We start from the raw sequence: 26,711 nt of genomic DNA, 5'->3' as shown, positions 1-26,711 counted from the left end.
GAAAGATTCCCAGCACATCACCACCTCTGGCTTTTCAAAAAAATGCACCCTGGTTGGGACCGTCTTCCTGCAAAGCAGGGGTTTTCCTAAGGAGCTACAGAAAAAGCAAGATTCCAGTCCTCAGGGTTCGGAGTAAAGCACCGGTTTAAATAGGCACACCGTCCTCTACATTGACTGGCAGCACCTCTCAGTGGTTTCAGACAGAGGGCTTCCCCAGCCCCACTGCTGCAAGTGGGGATTGAACCAGGGTCCTTCTTCTTGCAAAGCAGATGCTCTACCCACTGAGCAACACTTCCACACCCCAGATACCTGCATTCCAGTCCAGGGTCCATTGTAAAGGACACAGCCGTAAGCCTGAGCTCCAGCTGAGTGTAACCTCTGCACACCTCCTTTCAGTGTTGTAGGGGGTTGTACTAGATGACCCTTGGGTGTCCCTTCCAGTTCTAAAATTCTAGGATTCCCAGCCCACCATAACCAGTCTCCTTCCTCCCACTTCTGACAGAGCCCTGCAGCGCCCAGCCTCAGAGGGACCGCTCCGGAGGGGCTGTCTGCACACTCCAAAGCAGCTGCAAAGTGCTTTTTTATAACCCAGATGCAGATTTTGATTCCTGGGCAGCGGAAAGGAGGCCAAGGGCTGGAGGAAAGCCGGCTGTCCTAATCCCCAGAGGGACAGGACAAAAGCCGCATTGTGGAAAGGTGGATCAGTTTTCTCACCTGAAGACACAGAGATGGAGGAGAAGAAGATTTCTGGCTGCTGGGGCTGCAGGAGGAGAGAGAGGAGGGGGAAGGGGAAAAGGGGAGCTGGATTGTCGGGGAGGGGGGTAGGTCCCTGCAGAACATGGCTGGGATGCGGGTGGAGACAGTAACCACACATAAGACACATGCCCAAATGGGGGGGTGTGTGTGTGTCATTTTCTGCATCTCTAGCAGGACAGATAAAAGAAATTCCTTCTTCACGCAGCGCATAGTTAACCTGTGGAACTCCTTTCCACAGGAGGCAGGTAGAGCCACCAGTTCAGATGGCCTTAAAAGAGGATTAGGCAAATTCAGGGAGGAGGAGAGGGCTCTCGATGGCTAATAGTCACAATGGCTCTGCTCTGCCTCTGCAGTAGGAGGCAGCAGTGCTACTGAATCCCAGTTGCTGGAGCCTTCCAACCAGAAGGAAACGGTCCTTATCCTGACCCACTTCTCTCATTGGCCCATTTTTCCTCCTTGCTTGAAACTTCTGCCATTATACTAATTGGAAAGGGCCCAGATTTAATTCCCACTGGCCCTTGTTCACCGCCTCCACTCACAGCTGGATGAAAAGACCACCCGAGGCCCCCCTTTTAATCTCTTATTCCTTTACAGCTAAACTTGGGTCCTACAATCAGGTCACTTCTTCGGCTTCCTGATAAACTGGCCGGGTGGCGAGAGAGATCGTGCTGGCTCAGGGCAGATTCCCACGAAATGCGGTCTCTCCCCCAGGAGAGTTTTATCGGCTCTGGGAAGAAACGGAGGGTTGTTTCTCGGAGATGTACGATTACACCTTTCAGAAAATAAAAGCAGCCTGACCGCATTGTAAACAGCCCCTGAAGTAGCATTTAAGAACATCAGAAGAGTCCAAAAGGGACCTATCTGGTCCTGTTCTCACAGCGGCGAAAACTCCACATAGAACTTAGGAATCCAGATAGACTGCCTCTGGACCTGGAGGTTCCATAAGGACCTAAGAAGAGCCATTGACCCACCTAGTCTAGCATCCAGTTCTCTAAGTGCCCAGCCAGATGCCCCCCAAAGGGAAACCCACAAGCATGATCTGAGTACAAGAGCCCCCTCTCTCCCTGGCGGCATTCAGAAGCATCACTGTCTACGACTGTGAAGACAGAGCACAGCTGTCATGGCTAGAATTTATCTAAAAAGCCATCCAGGTTGGTGGCTGTCTCTGCCTCCCGTGGCAGGGAGTTCCATGGACTAACTCTGTGCTGCATTTCAAGTCCTTCCTTTTACCTGTCCCGAATCTTCCAACCTTCCGCTTCATTGGGTGCCTACACATTCTAGTCTTATGAGAGAGGGAAAGAAAACTCTTCTCTATCCATTTTCTCCATGTATAATTTGGCTGGGGGCCTCTCCTGGCCTGAGGGCCACATTTCTGCCTGGGAGATGCCCCAGGGGCCGCATGCCAGTGCTGGGCAGGGCAACTGATGTCCATGCACAGTAAGCAAGTTTCCACACCCTCCCCACTCAGGAAGGTGGCCCCATTCTCCTCCATTGGAGGACTTTAAACGGAGTTTAGATGCCTACCTCTCAAGGATCCTTGAACTACAGTTCCTGAATTGCAGGGGATGGACTAGATGGAGGCCTCTTCCAAGTCTGATTCTGTGACCTCAGAAGGTGGTGGACTCTCCTTGGTTGGAGGTTTTTAAGGAGAGGTTGGGTGGCCACCTGCCAGAAGTTCTTTAGCTGTGATTTCTGCATTCCAGGGAGTTGGTCTAGATGGCCCTTGGGGTCCCTTCCAACTCTGCAGTTCTATGATTCTGTCTCCCGCCTTTGGCCAGTCTGCTTTATGGAGCCCCCTCCCTTGCCGACCCACTCCTGAAATGCTAAAACACTGCAGAAGCAGAAGGTCCCCTCCACGGAGAGCCATTAACTTCTCACAGGCATTAAACATTAACCGCATGTGGTTTAACCGGCATTAATTAGGGCAGAGAGCAGAGCATTGAGAGACTCCAAATGTACAGTATGTAACAGTTTTATGCATCCTGCTCTTTGAGAAGGAGAAGGGGACCAGCCAGGGTCTTTCTCCAAGGGCACCTCTAAATATCTCTCTGGGGAAAGATGTTTTCCTCTCCTAAATCCGTGTAAGGCTCTACCTTCCACTGGAACTTGGGAGCATCCCGTGAAGGTGAACATTGGACAATTCAGGACAGATCCAAGAAAGCCCCTTTCCACACAGTGCAGAGTTGGAACTGTGGAACTCCCTCCTGCAAGATTATTAAGAGGATTGGATGAATTCATGGGGGGGGGGGGCTATTGAAGGCTACTAGCCACCAGGGCTATGCTGTGCCTCCACAGCTGGAGCCAGTGATGCTTCTGAATAGCAGTTGCTGTGAATCGCAGGAGGGGAGGCAGTTGCTCTTGTGCTCTGGTCTTCTTTGGCGGGGCTTCCCAGGACAGCATCTGGTTGGCCACCGAGAGAACAGGAGTCTGGCCTAGATGAGGTTCTGCATTCCACCTGCACAGTCTTGAGTTGCAAAGTCCAGCTACAATATTCTAAGTGGAAATGAAACCTTCCCCGTGTGGCTATTTGTCTTCCAGAATTCCCCCCCCCCCTGTTATAAGGCTCTTGAAGGATTTGGGGATCCTAACTGCATAGCAAAACCATCTGCCTGGGATTCTTTAGCTGTGATTGTAAGGGGTGTGCTAGATGTCCCCTGGGGGTCCCTTCCAGCTCTATGATTCTATGATTGTATGAGCCTCTGGACTGGTTGCAAATAGGACGGTTGGCAGGTATGTAGAGGGAGGGCTGCCTGGGGGCAGACTGAGACTGCTGAGGCAGTGCCCCCATTTTTCTCCAAAGCTCTCCGCAGAACATTTCCTAGGGGAGTGTGCTGATATTCCTCTCCATTCCTCTGCTGAAACAGTAGGGATGGCAGCGCCACCCAAACACCACAGAGCCTTTCCTAGCCCCCAGCAAACTCTGGTTAAACTGTAACCTCGGGTCGCTTGAAAAAGATGATTGCTGCAAATCTGTTTCTTCCTCCAGGGCACCACCGAGGTACTAGGAACAAGAGTCAGCTTGTTGAAACCTGTGTTTGGGCGTCGAGGGAACAGGCTGGGGGCACGGAGGCCACATCTAGGAACTGAGGGTGTACAAGACCAGCAATCTCACATCACAGGGGATGGAGAGGTGTAGGCCTTGGGCTGGAATTGCTCGTATTCCAAACCCACGTCAAGGTCAGCGCTGGCTGCCTTCTTTCCCAGTTGCCTTGTGCACTTTCGCAGCACATAGGAAGCCGGGGTCTCTAGAACTTTATTTATTTATTCCAATGCCATTCCTTCCAAAGCACCTTGCAGCTCAAGAAACCTTCAACTACGTTTGGCTGTGATTCTTGCATCACAGGGGGTTGGACTAGACCAGGGGTCAGCAAACATTTCCAGCAGGTGGCCGCTCCACTGTCCCTCAGACCTTGTGTGGGGGAACTATATTTTGGGGTGGGGGTGGGGAAATGAATTAATTCCTATGCCCCACAAATAGCCCAGAGATGCATTTTAAATAAAAGCACACATTCTAGTCATGGAAAAACATGCAGATTCCCAGACCGGATGGAGAAGGCGATTGGGCTGGATCCGGCCCCTGGGCCTTAATTTGACAACTCATGGACTAGACAGCTCTTTGGGTGACTCTTCCAACCCTACAATTCTGTCATCAATGATCTGGAATCCCTGATCTGCAGTTGCTCAGGTGTGTGTCAGTGCCTACGAGTGTCGAAGATTCAGGACAGACAAAAGAAAGTCCTTTTCACGTCTTGTAAACTATGGAACTCACTGATTTTAGAGAGGGCAGTCGCTGCCTATGCTGTGAAACCATGGGATGGGATGGGGAGGGGGCTTGTGCTCAGATCTTGTTTGCGGGTTTCTTAGTGGGGCTGCTGGTTCCCCACTGTGAGAGCAGGCCAGGGCTCTGGGCTAGATGGGTCCCTGTGGCCTGATTGAGCAGTGCTCCTCTTTTATTCCTAAACGCCCAGTTCCAAGCCACCTCGATTGCATTGGAGAGCCCAGTTTCTTCACCCCAAAATGCAACTTTGCAACCTGTCACAAGGAAGCCAAGGGCTGCATGCCTCCAAGCCAACAACATCATGTCCCTTTCCAAACTGCTCCCATCCTGCTTTCAGATGCAGGATTGCCTTCTTGGGGAATCTCACAAATCTTTAAGCCCAGTAGGCAGCAAAGGCCTTTCTGGACAGGCCTGGCAATTCTGCAGGTGGCAGCAGCAGCAGAGAAAAGAGAACTTCCTCCAGCACCACCCCTTGTTCCCCACTGAGATGGCAGGTTGTGTCCTGGTGGGAACTTGCCAACAAACCAGTGGCTGGAACAGAGCAAGCAGGCGAGAACCACAGGAGCAGAGAGTGGGTGCCAGCTGGCATCTTCCAGGACCCACACAGGCACCTGCTTCCTCTCTCTCTCTCTCCCTCCCTCCCTCTCTCTCTCTCCCCTCCCTGCCAAAGCCTCTTCCCCATCACCCAGATCCTTGAGCCTCGTGGCAACATCAGCTTGGGACCAGCCTTGCTCCCCCCCCCTCTCCCTCATTCCAGGCTTTATCCTCCCAATAGTTGTGATTTTGGCAAGGCCAGATTTCCCTGTAGCTTTGGATAAACCAAGGAGCAAGAGCAGAGACTGGGGGTTGTAAAGAGGAGGGCTGGGAGGTGGGCAGAGGAGGGCGACCAAGGGTGATTGTGGGTCTGATCATCAAAGCTCATGAGGAGCAGTTGAGGGAGCTGGAGATGCTTAGCCCGGGGAAGAGAAAATGGAGAGCTGGCGTGATGGTCATCGTCAGATATCTGAGGGGCTGTCACATGAAGGCTGGAGCAAGCTTGGCAAGGGTGGGACCAGAACAAAGCAATTCAAATTGCAAGAAAGGAGAGGACGACTGAACATTAGGAAGAACTTTCTTCTGCTAACATCTGTTTGACAGTGGGATGGACTCCCTTGGAAGGAGGTTTCAAAGCAGAGGTTGGAAGGTCGTCCATCAGGGAGTCTTTAGCTGTGACTCCTGTTTTGCAGGGGGTTGGACTGGATGACCCTCGGGGTCCCTTCCAACTCTACAGTTCTATGATTCTATGAAAGCCTCTTCCCCCAACAGCCAGAATCTGGAGCCTCATGGCGACATTGGCTTGAGACTAGCTCCTCTCTCATCCAAGGCCTTATCCTCCCAGGGTTGCGATGACGGCAGTGCCAGGTGTCCCCGAAGAGCTTTGGCTACATGGAGGAGCAGAACAGGAGCAGGAACTGGGGGTGGCAAATGCAAAAGACTGGACAGCTCCCCGCCAGATCTCTGCAGGCCCTGGAAACCTCAGCCTCCTTGCTTTGAGGAGCAGGGACCTGTCCAGGCTCCAGAGTAAAGGAGGAGGAGGCGAGGGTGAAAAGAAGGGGATAGAAAGCATGGAGGTGAAAGCATTTGTCTGTTTTGCAGGGGGGAACAGGCCAGACAGTGGCTGCATTGTATGCAGAGGAAGGGCCTGAATGGAGCTTGGAGGGACACAAAAAGCGCTTTGACAATCAGGAGTTCATTAGTATGCGCGGAGGGGAGCCTCGCTGCCTCTATCTCCCCCTCTCCATCTTTCTCTCTCTGCTTCCAAAGAGGCTGTGCTCTATGTCACAGAGAGGTGAGCCATGCAGAAAAGAAGAGTGCGAAAGGGATTTGGGAGGGAGGTAAAAAAAATTGGAGGGGGGGGAGAGAGAGAGTCCAGCCTCTCTTTGTTACACGAAATAATGGAATTTTTGGCCGGTGGCTCTCGAAAAGGTGCAAGAGGGAAAGAGGTCCTCTGGAGTTCTGAAAGGTTTGGGAGGGCAGCTTCCTTCCTCTGCACCCACTCTGACCTCCCCAAGGTGATTGGGGTGAGCAGGGGGAAAGAAATGAATCAGACTGGGTCTCCATTGTCTGGGCCTGATGCACAGGGCTTGTCCATTTTATTTCCTGTTTCCTTCCCTCTCGTCTGAGGTCTTTAAGGAAGTGTCTCCTTGATGAACATCTTGCTAGGGCTGTTTAAAATGCACAAGTCACCTTCAGGTTCTATGGATAAAAACTAATTCACCATGAGCACCAAGTTTCCTGCAAATTCCTGCAGAAATTGCAGTGCAGGGGGGCTCTGAATGGACACTGTGTTTTGCATTAGGAGGGAGGAGGGAGGGAGGAAGCTCTTTGTGCAGGAGGCTGTGATGGCCAACACCTTGGATGGCTTTAAAAGAGGACTGGATAAATTGAGGGAGGAGATACATAATAAAGTACATCATTTCAATAAATAGCTCTAAGGGATGGATGGATGAGCAGAACTATTTTGAAATACAAATCTGGCTGGCTGATCCTATCACCCTTGTCAGGTCAGAGTTCAGCTATCAGATGGCCAGAATCCCAGAATCGTAGCGCTGGAAGGGATCCTAAGCGTCACCTGGTGCAACCGCCTGCAATGCAGAAGAAAGAAAGAAAGAAAGAAAGAAAGAAAGAAAGAAAGAAAGAAAGAAAGAAAGAAAGAAAGAAAGAAAGAAAAGTGCTGAGAGTGTCCTACTGGGACCTGGGAGAGACCAGGCCTCAAATGCCCACTTTGGCCATGAACCTGAATTTGGGCCAGTCATTCCCTCTCTAAGGCTAACCTGCCTCACAGGGTTGTTGTGTAGGATTAAATGATGACGGAGAGAACCATTTAGGCCACCCCAAGCTCCTTAGAGAAAAACAAGTGTGATATCAGGAAGGTAGGAACTCTTGCAAGTGATTCACAACTGATTCACAGATGGAACTCCCTGCCTATTGAGATCAAGCAGCTTCTCTGTACTATTTTCGGTGCCTGCTAAAAAAACATTCCTGTTTAGACAAGCTTAGAAAATTGAGGTAATTTTAATCTGTTTCAGTATGTTAACGGTTGCAGATATATATATATATATATATATATATACTGTTTTCTCTTTGGGAAACCGCTTTGAGTTTTGTTTGTTTGTTTACAATCTAGTGTGTAAATTCCATGATATGAATGAATAAATAAATGTTTTAAAGTAGTGAGGTATTTTGCAGAAGGGCGGAAAGCCCTGGGACGATACACACTTAGAAAGTTGGGCTATGCATTTAAAAATGTGGACTGTCTTGAGACTTTGGAAGAGAAATTCAACCCAGAAATTCTCCCCTGACATACCGTACCTACTCTTAAGCTTATCACACACCGAGAGGGGAAACCTTCACACTGGCTAGGAGGAGGTTCGAAGCAACTGAAAGGGGGTCATTCAGCTTAAAACTCGCAGCTCAGTTTCAGGAATGAAGTCTTCCTCACCCCTAGCTGGGATCTTCTGTATGCAAGGCAGCTGTTCTGCCACTGAGCTGCAGACTGTGCCTGTAAAATAAGCTAAGATTCCAGTCCTCATGGTTCTGAACCAAGGGTTGAAATAGGAACGCAGGAAGCTGCCTTTGCCAAGGCAGACCAACTGGTTCCTCTAGCTCAGTGGTGTCTGCACTGACCGGCAATGACACTCCCGGGTTCCAGGCGGGAGACATTCCCAGACCAACCTGGGGATAACCAGCAGTTCGTCCTGGGACCTTCTGCAGGCAAAGCAGCTGCTCTCCCACTGCGTAAGGCTTCCTTGCCGAACCAGCTTGTAATGGGCTTTTGAGGCATGGCTGCAAAAAGGGTCATTACAGCCCCAACCAGAGGCCTCAAGAGTTCAGTTCCAAAAATGTTCAGGCTGCCAGTTTTGGACCCTCACTCAAGGCACCTGTTGTCTTCCTTTCCTGCTGGTGAAGGATTCCAGCTAAGAGCTTTTCAGCGGTGGAGAAGGCTGTCTCATCTGTCAGGTCAGGGGCTCGGGCAAAATGACCTGCCCGGGACCCCTCCTAACTCTGTGTTTCTATGAAAGGCCATTCAGATGAAACACTAGCACTCACTTTTTGCTGGCAAGTTTTTAAATGGAGGCTGGATGGCCACCTGTCAGGGATTCTTTAGTTGTGATTACTGCACTGCGGCGGGTGGGGTGGACTAGATGTCCCTTGGGGTCCCTTCCAACTCTACAATTTCATGAAGAAGCTGGCAGGGCAGAGGAGGCAGAACAAACTCCCGGGAACATGGAATGCCAGGCTGGCAAAGCTCTGTGAGAGAAAGCTCTGTGTGTTTCCCACATGCAACAACCCACACAGGCATGCATCTGCTCTCGTTCTGCGCGCTGAGCTGAGCATCCTGAACCAAGTCAGGGGACACCCAGGGAAGCCAGTGGGACTTCATCACTCAAGGAGGAAATGGAGCCATCCAAGAAATAAACACGGCTGAGGGGGATTAAGGTGGGCCACTGAACTCTTTGCCAAGAAGAGCTCAGGAAAGAAGAGGGAGATTATTTGCTACAAGATTTTCCGTGTTTCCAGGCTATCAGGATGTATCCGGTTTTGGAGGTGGGGTGTTTAATATTCTGCCCTGCAAGCTTGGAGAATCTCTAGCAAGCAGCCTGGGTGGAAATTCAGGGTGCACAAATCTGTCCCTTTTGGTTCTCATCTCCCCCCAAATTTAAATCCACCTCTGTATTCCTGCAGCAATTTGTTTTTCAAACATGAAAATGTGTTAGTGCCCGAGTGCAAATTGCTCCAAATAAATACACTTTTTGCATGCCATTTTGACTAAAGTTCATATTTTCTGCAAGCGTTCCCCGAATACAATGCAGTTTTGCATGTTGTAGTCTCTAATACAGGCATTCTGAAGTGCACTGTTTCTGAACATATGCATATTTAGACAACTTCTTTGGCTGGAGAAGTGATCACAAAATTCAGAGGGGTGCAAATCCCAAAGGACGGGTTTCGTGTGTTGGATCAAGTGCACTTTAGTTAGTTTCTCACTAAAATGCATGCCAAAAATTAATTTCTCCCCCTATTCTGAGTTGCAACAGGAAGTTAGTGAAGTCCCTGAATCCACCCAGACATTTTAGCATCTGGTCAAAAAGGAGTACAGATAGGTAGGACTCCCAAGACGGAAGCTTGCTACCTGTGGAGCATCTCAGGAAGTCCCACTGTCCACCTGTTCAAAGTCAAATCGCCCTCCTCACGATACAGTCTTGGCTCCCACTGTTTCACAGAGTCTTACCTTGAGTCCAGTGAAAGTCTGAAGAGCAAAACTGGGCAAGGGTCAGGGTTCAAGCGGACTTTTCGCCGAAGGGAATCTGAGCTAAATCGGCGTTGCTCCTTTTTCTCGTCCCGCTGCCCCTGTGTGTGAGCGTAAATTCTCTTTTGCACGCACTTCCCAAAACTGGGGCTCCAAGAGGCAGGATTCAGCCACGGCTGCCAACACAGGGGCTCAGAGGCTTCTTGCAAAGGCTTTTAAATTCAGGACCCACCATCAGATAAGAGCTGCTCTGAAAGGCTGAGTCTGCCCCATGGATTTTGTGCCTCTTTTCCCTCTCTCTCTTTTTTCTTTTTTACCCTTACAAAACTTTGCCCAAGTTCAATTGAATGAAAGGATTTATTTTGTTTTGTTTTTTTAAAGCAGGGGGCGGAAGAGGGAGGTGATCGACGTCCTCGGCAGGCCTATCGCAGGAGGGCAGTGGCAAGGGACAATGGCGGGAGGTGGAGCTGTGCGGAGTGTAGAAGAAAAGGGGGGGAGAGAGGAAAATCTGGCAGTGAAAGGTGGGAGGAGAGTGAGCACCAACAGGCAGAGCTGGAGGGTTAAAGTTTGAGAGGAGAGTTAATGAGATGGAAATCAAATCACTCGCTGGGGATAGGGTTGCCTCCTTGCCCCAAACCCTCTGTGTTAAAAGGTCACGGGACAAGGGAGAGGAGAAGGCAGAATGAAAGGGGAGGGAGGGGGGAAAGAGGGGTATTTAATTACAGCTGGATTTAAAAGGCACATGAATACAGTTGCAGATGGAGCACCCGTCCGTGGAATAGCAGCGCTAGAGGTGGCGGCGGCAGAGGGCGACACCTGCACTGAGCTGTGAACAGATTAGTCCTTCCCATCCTCTTGGGACCTTCGTGAGGTTCCCACAACACCCGGCCTCCTCCCATCTCCCCCCAAAAGACTTCACAGGCACCAGTTGCATAGCAAAGGATGAAAGCAATCTTTTAGTGCGGCAGAACCTACCCTTTGGAACTCCCTGCCTATTGACACCAGACACTGAATGCTTTCACTGAATGCTTTTTGGTGCCTGCCAAGAAACATCGTTGTTTAGGCAAGGCTGTTGATGAAGCTTTCATCTGTTCTTTGTTGATTGCTGATTTTTGTTTTTTGAATGTTTTAAAAGAGCTGCTTTTACTGGTAATTTTATTGCGTTAAGCTTTTTGTAAACCACTTCCAGGGGTTTGGGTTTTATTATCCTTATTCTTAGTTTAAAATTCTATACTGCACTTCATCTGAAGGTGTTTTCGATATGAAAACACAAAACCACATAACATAATAGCAAACTAAAACAATAACCCCCCACCCACAGTTTAAAAGGCCTGGGAGAAGAGAAATGTTTTTGCCTGGCACTTAAAGATCTGTAGTGAAGGTGCCAGGCGAGCTTCCCTGGGCAGAACATACCACAAGTGGGGAGTCACTGCAGGAATGGCCCCTTCTCATGTTGCTGCCCTCCAGGCCTCTCGTGGATGAGACACATGAGGAAGGGCCCTGGACTAGAATCACAGGGTGCAATTAAGCAGTGCATAGATTGTATGAAACAAAATAAATATAGTGGGGCAGGAGAGCTGAAAGGAATGCCAATATATTTCACATCTGGCCTCTTTGGTTTCAGATAGTATATGGGTAGATAAGTCTAAAAAACCCGGGGCACAAATTTCTATGGCCCTCTGGCGGTTCTGATGGCTCATTGACCTGAAGTAATGTATTTAGTGTTAACTCTGGAAGCGTAGACTCAATTCTGACCACACTAAGCCTCAGGAGGAACCTCCAGTTTGAGAGGCAGTCTATCTGAATTGCTAGGTTCTTAAGGACATTTGGCCATTGTGAGAACAGGATGCTGGATTATATGGGCCTGATTCAGCTGCTCCAGGGCTCTCCTTAAGTCCTGATGCTGAAATTGCTCTGAATGGATTTTCCATGTTCAAAGACAGAATAGCTCCAGATCCCAGATGCACTGCAGAGCTCCTGTCCTCATGCCCTGCCTATACTATACTGGGTCTTCAGCATCCGGGATTCAGAGGCAAAAGGTAAAGGACCTCAACGGCGACGATGGGGTTGCAGCGCCGATCTCACTTTCAGGCTGAGGGAGTCAGTGTTTGTTCACAGACAGCTTTCTGGGTCCTGTGGCCAGCAGGACTACACAACAGAACACTGTGATGGAAGCCAGAGTGCATGGAAATGCCATTTACCTTACCGCCACAGCGGTACCTATTTATCTATTTGCACTGGCGTGTTTTCAAACTGGCAGAAGTTGGGACAGAGCAGCGGGAGCTCACCCCATCGCACAGTTTCAAACCTCTGAGCTTCTGATCAGCAAGCCGAAGAGGTTCAGTAGTTAAGACCACAGCACCACCTCGCCCCTGATTCAGAGGTATACTTTATCTGGCCATGGAGGTTCCATTCCTACCCATCACCACCAGCTGACCTTCATCTTTCACCTGATCTGACAGGACCTTCCCTGAGTTCATGTCCTCATGTCCTCAACTCCATCACCAGGGCCACAGATTTGTTGTGGCAAATTATTTCTAGCAGTACGGCACTCCTCTATCTCTGTCTGGGAGTTGGGGGAACTGGCACGATCATCACCCAGCACAATACACGTTGCGAGACACCTACAAAATTACGCAGTTTGTGGTTTCCCCTATGACTAAAGGACCTGGGCGCTGAACTTTAAGGTTATTGTTCTGGGGGAACCGAGGGACTTAATTGAACCTTCAGAGTACAACAGGTTTCTTGGCTACGTTCTCCTTCCTCTTACTCCAACACTGTTTGCTCCAACATAATATATTTAGCTATTTTATAAAACACGAGATTGTAAGAAGAGCCCGTCTGCTGGATCAAGCCAGAGGACCATCTAATCCAGCCCCCTGTTCTCACAGTGGCTGACCAGAGGCTTCATTTGGGAAACCCGTGAGCAGGATCCGAACCCAAGAGCAGCCCTCTCCCCTCCTGAGCAGAGCAGAGCCATCCTGGCTAGCAGCCATCAATAGCCCTCTCTCCTCCGCCATGAATCTGTCCCATTCTCTTTTAAAGCCATCCAAGTTGGTGGCCATCACTGTCTCATGAAGGAGGGAGTTCCACAGTTTAAACCTGGTCTGCATGAAAAGATTCCTTTTGTCTGTCCTGAATCTTCCAAAACTCGGCGTCGGTGCATGTCCAAGAATTCTAGTGTGATGAGAGATGGAGAAAAGCTGTTCCCTGCCCACTCTCTCCATTCCAGGCCCCTTCCTAAGAGCATAATAAGAGTGTGTTGGATTAGGCCACAGGGGGCCCATCTAGTCCAGAATCTTACTCTCACAGTGGCCAATCAGATGCCCGTTATGGGAGACCCACAGGCAGGATCCAGGCACAAGAGCCCTCTCCTCTTCCATGTTTCCCTGGAACGGGCATTCAGGAACATTGCTGCCTCCGGCTGCGGAGGGCAGAGCAGAGGCATTGTGGCTCTTTGTCGCCTTGGACAGACCTCTCCTTAGTCACCTTCCCTCTAAACTTGCAAGTCCCAAAGGCTGCAACACACACTGAGACCATCCTGGGAAAGCAATGCCATATCCCCCATCGCTTGAAAGACATGGCATTTGCAACAGGGCAGGTAACGAAAGGAGCCCCAGGTCAGGGCTATCAGGTAACTTGCGCCCCGAAGACGACATTCCGCTTTCTCCCTTTCTGTCGGGATTTTGCGAAGGCTGTTTTGGCCCAGGTGCCTTTGCAACAGTGATACTCCCTTGAAAGGTGAGGCCTTTTCAGCAGGGAAAATGGAGCCGGGGGCCGGGGGCAGCCTCATTGGGCGAGAAGTCCCTGGAGAGAAAAAGACGGAAGCGAATCAAAAGAGGGAACTTTTTTTGTGAAGCAGAAGGAACAAACATATCACACCTGTCCTTTGTCTTGTGATTTTCCTTCCCACCACATTTTCCATCAGCTTTTCTTCCTTTCCGTGACCCTGTAATTATTCCTCTCTTGCTGTTAAAACTGCTTCTCGATTCCAACTGGGTTGTTTGCAAGAGCTCCTGTATCATTGGTTTAAAAGTCACCGTTGACTGTCAATGTGTGTAAAAAACCAGCAACTCTAAGTAAAAGTAGTCGCCCGCCTCCCCCCCCCCCGAAATACTTTTAAGAACATGAGAAGATATGAAGAGCCTTCTGAAGGGGACTCATCTAGTCCAGGCTGCTGTCCTTGCTGCCTCTGACTGTGAAGACCGAGCATAGCCATCCTAGCTTCTATGAATTTGTCCAATTCTCTTATATAGCCTTCCAAAACAGTGGCCATCACTGCCTCCTGTGGGAGGGAGTTCCACAGTTCCACTCTGCTGAGAGAAGAAATAAAAATTCCACCCTGTCCGCAGAAAAGGGCCTTTTCTATTCCTTGCTCCGAAACAAACACACATGCAAGTGGGAGGCTATTGTCCCCTTCCCTTTTTATCCTAACCCTTTCAAACACGTGGGGGCTGGGAGAAGAGACTTTTAATTGAGATCCTACCACGCAAGATAAAATGAGAAGCATCAAGGCTGAGGCAAGGAGGCCCTTTTCTGAAATGCACGGGCCCTGGGTGGAATCCAAATGGCCGAGAACAAGAGATGTTCTGTTTTCATTTGTGTCGTGTGTCTCCCCCCCCCCAAACCATGCCCCCCCATGACTGGACCTGGCTGAGCCACGGAGAGAGAGCTGCTTGTCTCAGCAAGAAGCCAACATCTCTCTCTCTCTCTCTCTCTCTCTCTCTCTCTCTCTCTCTCTCTCTCTCTCTCTCTCTCTCTCTCTTGTTCCGCAACCCACATGAACCCGTGGTGACAAATTGCCCCCGCCTGATCAATTTGGATCTTGGGCAACCTGACAGGTATCCTTCTTGACAGAACTGGCTGGGAGGAAGCAGACAAAGCATTTTGCAAGTGGAGAGAGAGAGAGAGAGAGAGAGAGAGAGAGAGAGAGAGAGAGAGAGAGAGAGAGAGAGAGAGAAGCACCATCAGCATTTCTTCAAAGAAAGAAAAATCTGGAAGAAAAGAAGACAGGTGGAATCTTCCCCTGTTGGATTGGTAGTCTACTACCCCCCCCCCGGATGACAAAAGCATATCAGAAGAGCCTGCTGGATCCGGCCAAAGGGGGCCCATCTAGTCCAGCACCCTCTTCTCACGGCGGCTGTCATGGACTGGCTGGATGCAGAGGGGTGGCAGGAGGCACCCCCTGGGAACCCCCAAGGGAAGAAGTCTCAGAGAATCAAGGGGTTGGTGGTGGAACAATGATGAGTGGTTGTAGGGAGAAGAGGAAGCAGACTGGGAGGAGGAGGTGTCGGCAGCTGAAGAGGCAACAGGGTTTAGTGAGCAGGAGGAGGCTGTGGCAGAGAGCAGTCCTGACCCAGAGGCAGAAGCAGAAGGGGGACCAAGAAGGGGGACCAAGAGGCAGAAATCAGGCAGGCTGCTGAAGAAGACAGGGGGTCTCCCCTCTCCACTGGCCTCCCAGAACATGAAGAGGAATGGAGAGGACAGAGCCAAGGGGGGAAAGGTAATGGAGCCCAAGGCTGTCGGGGAGGGAACCAGGGGAGGAGTCTTAGAGAGCCTTGGGAAGGCAGGGACCTCACTGGGGCAAGGCCTACTGGGAAGAGTTGATGTGACCACTAGGCCTGCACTGTTTCAGTCTCTTTGAATAAAGAGTTAACTGACAACTTGTGAGTTATTGCTGACCTGCCCCCAACTGCCGCCCTGACATAGGCCCATAGCTGCCAAGTTTTCCCTTTTCTCGCGAGGAAGCCTATTCAGCATAATGGAAAATCCCTTTAAAAAAGGGATAACTTGGCAGCTATGCATAGGCCACCCATATTCTTCCTGTCCTCACTGTGGCCCAGTGCCCCAAAGAAGATAGGAATCCAGATAGACTGCCTCTGCACCTGGAAGTAGAACAGAAGTAGAGCTTAGCTGCTGGATCAGGCCCATGACCCATCTAGTTCAGCATCCTATTATCACAGGGGCTGACCAGATAGGGACCCATTATGGGAAACCCACAAGCAGGATTCAAGCACAAGAGCAACTCTCCTTTCCTGTGGATTAGATGGGCCCCCTTTGGCCTGATCCAGCTGCAGGGCTCCTCTTAGGTCCTTCTAAACAGCTCCTCCCATCCTTCTCTCTCCCCCCCCCCATGCTTTAATTTTGTTCCCATCCCCCACAGCTGCTCCCTTCATTAAAAACTCATTGCTGTACTGTTGATTATTTCTGCTATGCAAACGTGGCCAGCAGAAAATGCATTATTAATTTGACATGGGGAAGGCAGGTGGGGGGGTAGAGAGGGGTGAGTTACACAAGTCCTGCTGTCCTTCTGACGTTAAACTTAAGCAGAGCACACACAACTCCCTCCTCCTTCTGGATTCACACTACATACCGTAGGAACAGTGGAAGCTGCCGGCTGCCCAATCAAACCATTGGTCCATAGAGTCCATAGACCCTAACACCAGGGGTCAGCAAACTTTTCCAGCAGGGGGCCAGTCCACTGTCCCTCAGACCTTGGGGGGCGAACTATATTTTTTGGGGGGGGGGGGGAAGAAAAGAACGAATTCCTAAGCCCCATAAATAACCCAGAGCTGCATTTTAAATAAAAGGACACATTCTACTCATGTAAAAACATGCTGATTCCCGGACCATCCACAGGCCGGATTTAGAAGGTGATTGGGCTGGATCCGGGCCCCGGGCCTTAGTTTCCTGGATTTTACCCCAGGAAATAAACTGCCACTGGGATCGTATTAAACCAACGGACAGGCCAAATTAGGCCCCTGAAACGGACTTTGGACATGTCTGGTCTACACTGAGTGGCAGCAGTCTCCAGGGTTTCAGGCAAGGAGTCTCTCCCAGCCCCACCTGGGAGATGCTAGCGATTGATCATAGGACCTTCTGCATTCCAAGCAGCTGCTCTAGCAAAGTCCCAGGGTAGCTTCCATAAAGAAAGACTTGAGGCCCATAAAGTTTAGAGGGCTGCTTGTGTGCTTCCCATTGGGGCATCTGGTTGGTCCCTGTGAGAACAAGATACTTTGGCCAGGCTCTTCTTATGGAGCCTCCAGGTCTAGAGGCAGTCTATCTTGATTCCTATGCCCATAGGTATATTTGGTCACTGTGAGAAGAAGAGGCTAAACCCTTGGGCCTGATCCAGCAACAGGGCTCTTTTTATGTTCTTCTTCATTTAATTTGCACAACAACCCTGTGAGGTAGCCTAGGCTGAGAGGAAGTGATTGGCCCAAGCTCACCCAGGGAGCTTTGTGGCTGAGTAGGGAGTCAAACCCTGATTTTCCAGGACACTACAGCACACTGGCTTTCCGAGGGACCTTCTACTCTGAGCCAGAAAGGACAAATTACCCACCATCCATTATGCAACTGTCTGAGTGCCTCCACTGCTCCTGACAGCCTTGGAACTTACTTCATACAGACATGGATTTCATTTTGTGCCTATCTGGATATCTGAAGAGCTGATACCTATAGATATGTCTAAATTAAGAGGGGTGGATGAATGGTTATTGAATCTTAATGTGAGCTGATTCTTTTGGTCACCTTCACTTTCTCTGTTAAATTCTTATTAAAATAAGACTAAATAAATAATTGTAACAGAGTGACTGGCTGATGGCTAAACCAAAGGTCTTGGAAGGTGGTGCAGATTTCTAAATCAGGTGGCCACCTGTCAGGGATTCTTGAGCAGTGACTCCTGCATCACAGGGCATTAGACTAGATGACTCTTGGGATTCCCTTCCAACCCTACGATTCTATGATTCTATGAACAACGGTGGCAGCAGCAGCAGCAACAACAACTCTCCGTCACTGGAGTTTTCCAGCAGATGCTGGATGGCCACCCACCAGTGATTCGTTAGCTGTGATTCTGGCATGACGGGGTTGGACTAGATGACCCCTGGGTACACCCTTCAACCCTACAACCCCATGATTCTATAAAAGCGTGACTGGCTGATGGCTGAACCGGGGGTCTGACGTTTCCCTTCTCTCCCCCGTGACACTCGGCACACACCCAGCCCTCAGCAACACTGTCCGACAAGTTCCAAAATCATGCCTTGTCGTGCATTTTCAGGGAGGGGGCGGAGATGTTGGTTCTGCTTCGCCCGCCAGAGCTCCCCCTCCCGGTTCTCTTTTTAAGCCGAGACGGTGCAGCCTCTCCACCATTTAGCATCCCAGCCAAAGGACGTCCAGAGCCGTTGCCTTGACGACGGCCGGGAAGTAAGGGTGCCTGGGAACGGGGTTGGGGGGGGGAGTCTCCCATATATAGAGAGGGAGAGACTGACTTCAGGGCTGGAGAGCTGCAGCTATATTTAGGCGGAGGAGGGAAAGAGCAAGAGGCGCCGGGGATGTCATGCAGGGGGGCCCGGGAGAGATGGGCCACGCCGGGGAGCCGCCACGGATGCTGCCCGGCCCTCCCTCTCCGCTGTCCACGCGGCTGCTGCTGACCTCAAGAGGCAGGACGCTTTCAGCACCACCAGGTGAGCGGACAGCTCCCTCGAGGGACACAGCGGCCTTAGCAAAGGATGGAGGAGGAAGATGCAGGAACTGGGTTGCCAAGGAAACAAGCTAGTGGCGGCTTCGCGGGCAGGGGTCCTTCTCGGGTGGGAGTGGGCTGGGAAGGAGGTCATTGAGAGAATAACCTTCTACGAGGAAGCAGCAGAGCATCTGCCTTGCAAGTGGAAGTCTCTGGTTCAACCCCCCTGTGGCATCTCCAGGCAGAGTTGAGAGAGACTCCTGCCTGCAATCCTGGCAAACCACTGCTGCTAGTCAGTGTAGGCAATATGGAGCTGGGTAGACCAATGGTCAGACTGGATAGAAGGCAGCTTCCTCTGTTCCTGTGAGAGGGGTGGAGGTCTTATGGACAAACTGGGAGGTGTGTAGGGCAAATCATGGGGGAAGGGGGGAATCAGAGAATTGTAGAGTTGGAAGGGACCCCAAGGGTCATCTAGTCCAACCCCATGCAATGCAGAAATCCTACCCACAGGTGTCCCTGGGTGGGCTCGAACCACCAACCTTCTGGTTAACAGCCAGATGCCAGAGAACAATACATACTACTCTATTTGGCCTTGGCCAGACCCCATCAGGAGTCCAGTGTCCAATTCTGGGCACCCCAGTTTAAGAAGGATATTGAAAAGCTGGAAGGTGTTCGAGAAGGGCAACTAAGATGATCAAGGGTCTGGAAACTGAACCTTATGAGGGCGTTGGGGATGTTTAGCCTGGAGAAGAGAAGACCAAGATGAGATATGATAGCCGTTATCTGAAGAGGGAGCAAGATTGTTTCCTGCTGCTCCAGAAGGGAGGGCCCAAACCAGTGGATTCCAGGGACAAGAAAGGAGATTTTGACCAAACATCAGGAAGAACTTTCTGACAGCAAGAGCTGTTTGGCAGTGGGACAGACTTCCTCGGGAGGTGGTGGGCTCTCCTTCATTGGAGGTTTTTAAGCAGAGGCTGGTCAGGGATTATTCAGCTGTGATTCTTCCATTGCAGGGGGTAGGACTAGATGACCCTTGGGGTCCTTTTCGACTCTATGATTGTGTCTTACCTGCCCTGAAACTTGCCATAGCCAGTCTCCTCAGTTTAGGCTTATATTTCTAGGAAGCTGCCTTATACCGATTCAGAGCCTTAGGGTCCAGCTAGCTCAGTACTGTCTGCACGGGCTGGCAGGTGCTCTCCAGGGTCTCAGGCAGGGATTCTCTCCCAGCCCTAGCAGGAAGCACTGGGGATTGAACTTGAACTGCCTAGAGAGCAAGTGCTCTAACCACTGAGCCAGTAGATCTTCCCCTTTACATGAAGCAAGTTTCCAGTCCTCATGGTTCTGAGTTGCAGAGTATACTGTGAGGCCTTAACAGCAGCTGAGGAGGGAAAGCCATATCTCACCTCCCACTTCTTATACTTCCTTTCCGTAATATTTGCAAACTTATTTTTATTTAAAACTTTTACGCCCCACTCTCCATTGCAAGGGCAATTCCAGAGTGAGTTGCAAAGTAAAAATCAATGGTATCTCCTGTTTTAATTCTGAAAACAGCCGCCATGGAAGGTAGGGAAGGCTGGGGAATGGGAGAGAAAGGCCAAAGGAGGCCATCAGCAGGGGAGAAAGCATTCAAACCCAGGTCAATTTCCCTAAAAATCACAGAATTGTATATGCTTGTTTTATCCTGGCAATAACAACTTTTTTAAGGCAGCAAAAGCAGAGAGGGGTTTTTTAAAGGATCTTTTGCAAAGTTCCTGAGAGGCCAGGGGCATGAACCAAGATCTCCTTTTTCATAAATATGTAAATTTTTAACATCGCGTCCTTGCAAAACCAACCCTGCAAGGATAAGCCTGAAAGAGGGAAATAAAATGAAGGGGAGCCTCTCTTTTGCAAGCTTCAATGATGTTTTGGCTTTTGAACTGAAGCCTCTTGTCCAGATAAATGTGAATCTACCCTCTTGTTTCCTTTTACAACAACACTGCAAGGTAGGACAGCCTGAGGGAGAAAAAGGGCCGAAGGAGATATTTGGGTTTTGGACACCAGTCTCTTTCCAATAAATATTTAAATCCTCTGTATTATTAAGGATGCTTCAGTCAGTCAGTTTCTTAACTGCCCTTCTCAGAACAAAGAAAGAAAGAAACCCCCAAGGTAACTTATAAAAATATAAAATATGCAGAGTTTAAAACCAGACAGTAAAACAACAATTAATCCAGATGATATTAAAAAGCCATGCACGCACTCCAATTAAAAAAAAAGCAAATATCAAGACCAGCAGAAAAAGAAAAAGCAACCAGTCCCATCACATCGATGAAAACAGCAAATGAAATATTTGACACTAAGATGGATGCCAGTCCTTCTCTATGATGTTATCCTTTCGACAACAACCCTGTAAGGTAGGAGAGGCTGAGGAGCGGCAGAGGGAGACCAAGGAAGGCCTTCTTCTTTGAACATCAAGGGCATCTGAACTCTTAAGAAGCTGCTTTCTACACAGTCAGGCCCTCGGTCCACACTGAGCAGCAGCAACTCTCCAGGGTTTCAGACAAAGAGATGTTCCCACTCCTGCCTGGAGGACATCACTGGACCTTGAACCCAAGACCTTCTGGCCTGCCACTGAACAACAGCCCTTCAGGTCCCCTGTCCTCATTGCAGGGGGTTGGACTAGATGAGCTTTTGGGTGCTTTTCTGCAACTCTGCAATTCTATTATTCTATCTGCAAATCCTCGTGTCTGACAATTGATCAGTCGGGTGGGCAGAAAGAGGCATGGTGGTTTTGGGGAGAGGCCATCACCTCCCGGTGCATTTCATTTTTCAACAAGAAAGTTAAAATATGTGGGGAGATGGAAAGGGAAGGGGGGGCAGTCAGGCTGCAAATTGAGGGCAAGGCAAGGCCAGATGCTGGTGGGTTGGCAAGAGAAGGGAGCCTTTTCTTCTCCGCAGGAACATTTGTATGTTGGGTGGGGTTGGTGGTTCTTAGGAAGGCCTCAAGGGTTGGGGACAAGCTCCCACTTACCCACCCGCAACCACAAACAGTTAAATCCTGACACAGATTGCAAGCTGTTTCTATGGCGTTCTGCTTCCAATGGATCCTGGAAGCTCAGCTCAGCTCAGCATCGGGAGATGATTCAGGATAGGACCCATATCCTTAGTAGTGGGAGCCTAGGGGGTTTGTTCCACATGTACATCAGAAGAGTCTGGCTGCTGGATCAGGCCGAAGGGGGCCTGTCAAGTCCAGCCTCCTGTTCTCACAGTGGCCAACCAGATGCCACTTTGGGGAAGCCTGCAAGTAGGACCCAAGCACAAGAGCCCTTTCCTGTCTGCTGCCAGTCAGTGCAGACAATATTGGGCAATGTGGGCCCCAGTGGTTTGACTCGGCATAAGGCTGTTTCCTATGTTCCAGTCCCCAGTGAAAATAGGGGAACTCCTTGGGGGCACAACACCCCCATTCTCCTAAGGCTCTGCTCTGCCTCCACACTTGGAGACAGCGATGCTTCTGAAAGCCAGTCGCTAGAAAATGCAGGAAGGGAGAGGGCTCTCCCGCTTGAATCCTGCTTGTGGGTTTCCGACAATGAGCATCTGCTGCACTAGATGCGCCCCCCCTTTTGGCCTGATCCAGCAGCCAGGTTCTTCCTAGGTTCTTAATGAAGCTCCAAGCACCAGCCAGCGGACAGCAGGGTTGAGCCACCAAAACCACCAGCCAGGAGCCTAGGTTGATGGGCAAAGAATCAGTACCATGGAGAGAGCTTCAGGAGGAGAGGGGAGCCTGAACACGGCTCAAAAACAGGAAATATGGATGCAGCAGGGTAGGTCCTCAGAAGCAGTGTAAGGGCTGGCATTGTAAGGTTGCTTCTGAAGCGCATCAGGGGGGTGCCACACACACACACACACACACACACACACACACACACACACACACACACCTACCTTCCCAGGGCTCCCCTACTTGGTGTGCTTGTTCCTCCCTCTTTTTTCCAGTCTCGCTATGAGGAGACAGGTAGAGGCTGTCGTCCACACTCACCCAGCCTCGTCTGTGCCAGGGTGCTGGCATGGACTGGGTCCCAGATTGGAAAGGGGGCATGAATGCAATGCAGCAGCAACAGTCAGGAAGAGGAGGAACACCAGCTGCAAAAAAAACACCACCTGGATTCTTTTTGCAGTGGGCCCCTCAATCTTTCACTGGCAGAGAAGAGGGGCTTCTAAGGGCATGGGTATGCAGGGCACAGCCTTGGGATACAGAGTGGGGCCCAGGGAGGTATTTCTGGGACCTTCACCCCCAGACCTGTGAATTAAAGCACTTGTCAACTTTGCAGCAATCTGTTCATAGCGTACGAGGCCTGCTCTGCTCTGCGCTATGGAGAGGGGAGGGTGTCTACCTGCAAACCATCAAAACGAAAGGCGGGAGGGTGGGCCTCCTCTGGGGTCTGGGTCTCCTTGTGAAATTGGGATTTAAAAGGCAGTGAGGGGCAGTGAATCCTGTAAATTAATTCCGTCTCTTTTGCTTTTTGCTTTTTTTTTTTTGAAAAAAACAAAACAAAACACAATCTTTCTTCCATACTGAAAGTCCTGCCGGTCAATTGACCTGAAAGTTTGGGTATCCTAAGAAAGCAAAGCTTCTCTCAATCCACCTTCTGCATCCTTTGCATCGTTTTTACAGAACTGTAGAATGACAGGGTTGGAAGGGGTATCAAAGGGTCATCTAGTCCAACCCCCTGCAATCAGAAATCATGGCTAAAGAATCTCTGACAGGCTGCCAACCCAGCTCTGCTTAAAAACTTCCAAGGAAGGAGAATCCACCACCTCCTGAGGGAATCTGTCTCACTGTCAAACAGCTCTTCCTGGCAGAAAGTTCTAAATGATATTTAGTCAGACTCTCTTTTCTTGTCATTTAAACCCATTGATTTGGGTCCTCCTCTCTGGACCCCTCCCTGCAAAAAGCTTCATTGGAACTTTTAAAGAAGAGGTTGGATGCCCACCTGCCAGAGATTCTTGAGCTGTGAATCCTGAATTGCAGGGGGTTGGACTAGATGACCCTCAGGGTCCCTCCAACCTTACAATTCTTTGAGTCTGTGAACAAGCCAAGGGTCCTTTTCTCAGGTGAGAGTGGCCTCTTTCCCCAAACACTGTCTATTAATAACCCAAGACAGACATGGTTTATCGGGAACGGGTGTAATTGTTCAATTATTGCTGCGGACACAGTTTAAAAATAGAGCCGTGCTTAATCAGCCAAGCCATCTGGGCCTCGACAGCACACCCACCCACTCTCCTCACAGCTTTGCCACCAGCCCTGCTGAGGGAGGCATAAATCCGTGGGCCCAGATCAGGACAGGTAGCCTGGGAGGGAGCTGGGGGATCTTCTCCTCCAGTCTAATGACCTGAGACAAGCCTTTAAACATGCATGGGAAATAACCGTGTGATTTGAAGCTTTAAGTGGTGTTTGCAACTTATTCCACAACAACAAACTGAGGCGGAGGGGGAAGGATTAAATAGTGCATTTTTCAAAAGGCTAAGTTTCTAGGCCTTGTGGTTGCAACTTCAAATTTTGAAGTGTGCAAGCCTTAGATCACATAGTTGAACTATGGAACTCCTTGCCACAGGAGGCAGCGATAGCCACCAACCTGGGTGGCTTTAAAAGAGGATTAGACCAGGGGTCCCCAAACTAAGGCCCGGGGGCTGGATCACCTTCTAAATCCAGCCTGCGGACGGTCCAGGAATCAGCATGTTTTTACATGAGTAGCATGTGTCCTTTTATTTAAAATGCATCTCTGGGTTATTTGTGGGGCATAGGAATTCGTTCATTTCCCCCCAAAAAATATAGTCCAGCCCCCCACAAGGTTTGAGGGACAGTGGACTGGCCCCCTGCTGAAAAAGTTTGCTGACCCCTGGATTAGACACATTTGTGGAGGAGAGGGCTATCAACGGCTACTAGCCACAATGCCTATGGTCTGCCCGCACAGATGGAGGCAGCCAGTGCTTTCTAATAGTCTTGTTGCTCCAAACCGCAGGAGGGCAGAGGGCTCTTGCATTCAGATCCTGCTCTTGGGATTCCCTTTGGGGCTACCAGTTGCCCACTGTGAGGGCAGAATGCTGGACTAGATGAGCCACAGGTCTGATCCAGCAGACAGAAGCTTGCGTTTTTGACCTTCCTTTTCCTTTAAGCCCTTTCCCAGTCTCTGTGTTCATTGGAATCAATCCCCCCTCCCTTTAGTTTCTTTGGTGTTTGCCACCCTGCGCTCTTTCGGGAGGGAGGGCAGGATAGATATTTAGGATCACAGATTGCAGAGCTGGAAGGGCCCCCCTAGGGCCCCCATCTAGGCCACCTCCTGTCGTGCAGGAGTCCCAGCCACAGAAGCCAGCAGGAACAGGCTCCTTGTTCTGTGAATTCCAGCATCCAATGTCTCCCAGGGCGGAGAAACATGGCTGTTACGTAAATCCCACTTTTTCTGTGTTTACACCTGCAGAGGTAGGTGTGTGTTTTAAAAAATTGATGCCTGTCTAGGCACAATACCCACTTAGTGAGAGCCTTTCTTTCCCCCATCCACGTCACCCTCTCCCTGAACCCACCATGCGAAAAGGATGCCAGCTTTAGCACCGGCAGGTCCCACCCCCCACCCCCACGCAGGGAGTTTATAAACACACAGGCACATGCCAGGAGCAGGATGAATAATGCTCATGTTTTTGCAGTGTGGGGCAGCACCATGAAAATGGTATTTTCTGCAGCCAGCGATGCCTGGGAATAGGGATGGGCGATGCTGGGCCTGCGATTAATTGCTAAGTCGGTGCAGGAATGGTAGCAAAAAAATGTTTCCTGGGAGCAGTTAATGTTCTTGCAAGCAAAATTAACAGAGCACTTTCTGGAGAGGCCAGGGTTCCCTGTGGGGCCCTGTGGGGCCCTGTGGGGCCCAGTGGCTCCCTCCATTGGTCTGTTACATCAAAAATTCACAAAACAGAGCCTTGCAGGACCGTAAATGGGTCTGTTCTGCCACAAAGGCAACTGTGGGACCCTGGGCTGCTTTCTCAGTGGCTATGGGTTCACAACATGGACCCTTCTCCATGTAATATGTTGCCACAATAAGCCTGCAAGCACTTAAGGGGCCACAAAACTCATAGAATAATGGAATCATAGAGTTGTAAGGGTCCCCAGGGGTCATCTAGTCCAACCCCCAGCAATGCAGAATTCACAACTGAAGCATCCCCGGCAGATGGCTGTCAAACCTCTGTTTAAAAACCTCGAAGGAAGGAGAGTCCATCGCCTTCCAAGGGAGACCGTTCCACTGTTGAATCTTGAAATAATATTCTTGAATTTTAGCATAATATTCCTTCCTTCTCCTCCCAGCCCACCTTCCTCTCCTCTCCCCAGCATCCTTGGATGTACAGAAGGTAGAACTGGCACCCTCTAGCATCTAGTCTCGTTCCCAGGGACTAGGGTCCCAATCCCAGGAGATCAAAGCCTCTAAGCACAACACCCACAGTCCAAACAAGTCGGGTCCAGAGCATCAGTCTTGGTCCAAACCTGGTGCAGAGGCAAGGTCAACATAATAAGGCTGGGCGTGTGTGGCTAGTGAAGAGTGTCTTGTATGCTTTAGTTGAGATTCCTGCACTTCAGGGGTTTGGGCAAGATGACCCTTGGGGTCCCTTTCAGCTCTGCAGTCCTGTGATTCTATAATTCTATTATTCCTGAAGGTCCACGATCTTCCTCTGAGGGCTCTGTGATTGTCACCCGGTAAGGGTTGGACACGACATCAAGAAACGTCTCTATAACAAGCCCCAGAGCACTAGCCATGATTTGGCAAGTGGATGCAGTTTTCACAGTGAAGATTTAAGCATAAAAGGCTTAAAAATAAAGGAAAGGAGTGACATCCGCCTTGTGATTACACAATCACACTCTCAAATTTTGACACTTCTGGTTTTACCATTTGAAGATAAAATGCTTCCGTTTTGTGGAACAGACAGCCTCATCGCTGCTCCTGTTTCATCTTGTCTGCTTATTGCCTGGGTAGCAACTCACACCCGGCTCCAACCATAGCCCTGTCTGCCATCTGGTTCAGGGTGGGCATCCCAGATTCGGTCCCCTTTGGCATCTCCAGGGCAAAGATCCCCTGCCTGGAATGTCCTGGAGAGCTGCTGCTGCCGGTCAGTGAAGGCAGAACTCAGCAAGATGGGCCCCAATAGTACCACTCAGTATAAGGCAGCTTTCCTCAGGTAAACTCTTTATTCTGAATCAGGAAGACTAGAATCCTGCTTTGCTTTTGAAGGGAGGGTCACATGTAAGTGGCAGAGCACCTGCTTGGTATGCAGAAGGCCCCAGCTTCAACCCCCACTAGCAGCATCTCCAAGAAAGGCTGGAAAAATGCCCTTTTCCTGCCTGAAACCCCAGAGAGCTGCTGCCAGTCAGAGCAGGCAACACTGTAGTCAGTGGCCTGGCCCGGCATTAACCAGGC

At 50.1% G+C, this 26,711-nt stretch overlaps 1 protein-coding gene across 1 annotated transcript in view; it reads right to left on the bottom strand.

Annotated features, from left to right (window-relative positions):
* Positions 1-9,945, bottom strand: part of KCNJ10 (potassium inwardly rectifying channel subfamily J member 10) — a 28,381-nt gene extending 18,436 nt beyond the window's left edge. The window contains exon 1 of the mRNA XM_035099423.3: positions 9,804-9,945. The gene's annotated coding sequence lies outside the window, so the exon portion shown is untranslated. The remainder of the gene's footprint in view (positions 1-9,803) is intronic.
* Positions 9,946-26,711: the final 16,766 nt, after the last annotated feature.

Source organism: Zootoca vivipara, chromosome 16 (assembly GCF_965207765.1).
Source record: "Zootoca vivipara chromosome 16, rZooViv2.hap1.1, whole genome shotgun sequence".
In the NCBI taxonomy this organism is placed as follows: domain Eukaryota; kingdom Metazoa; phylum Chordata; class Lepidosauria; order Squamata; family Lacertidae; genus Zootoca; species Zootoca vivipara.
The sequence above is the reverse complement of the archived record's forward strand: the minus strand, read 5'-3'. Positions and strand labels throughout refer to the sequence as shown.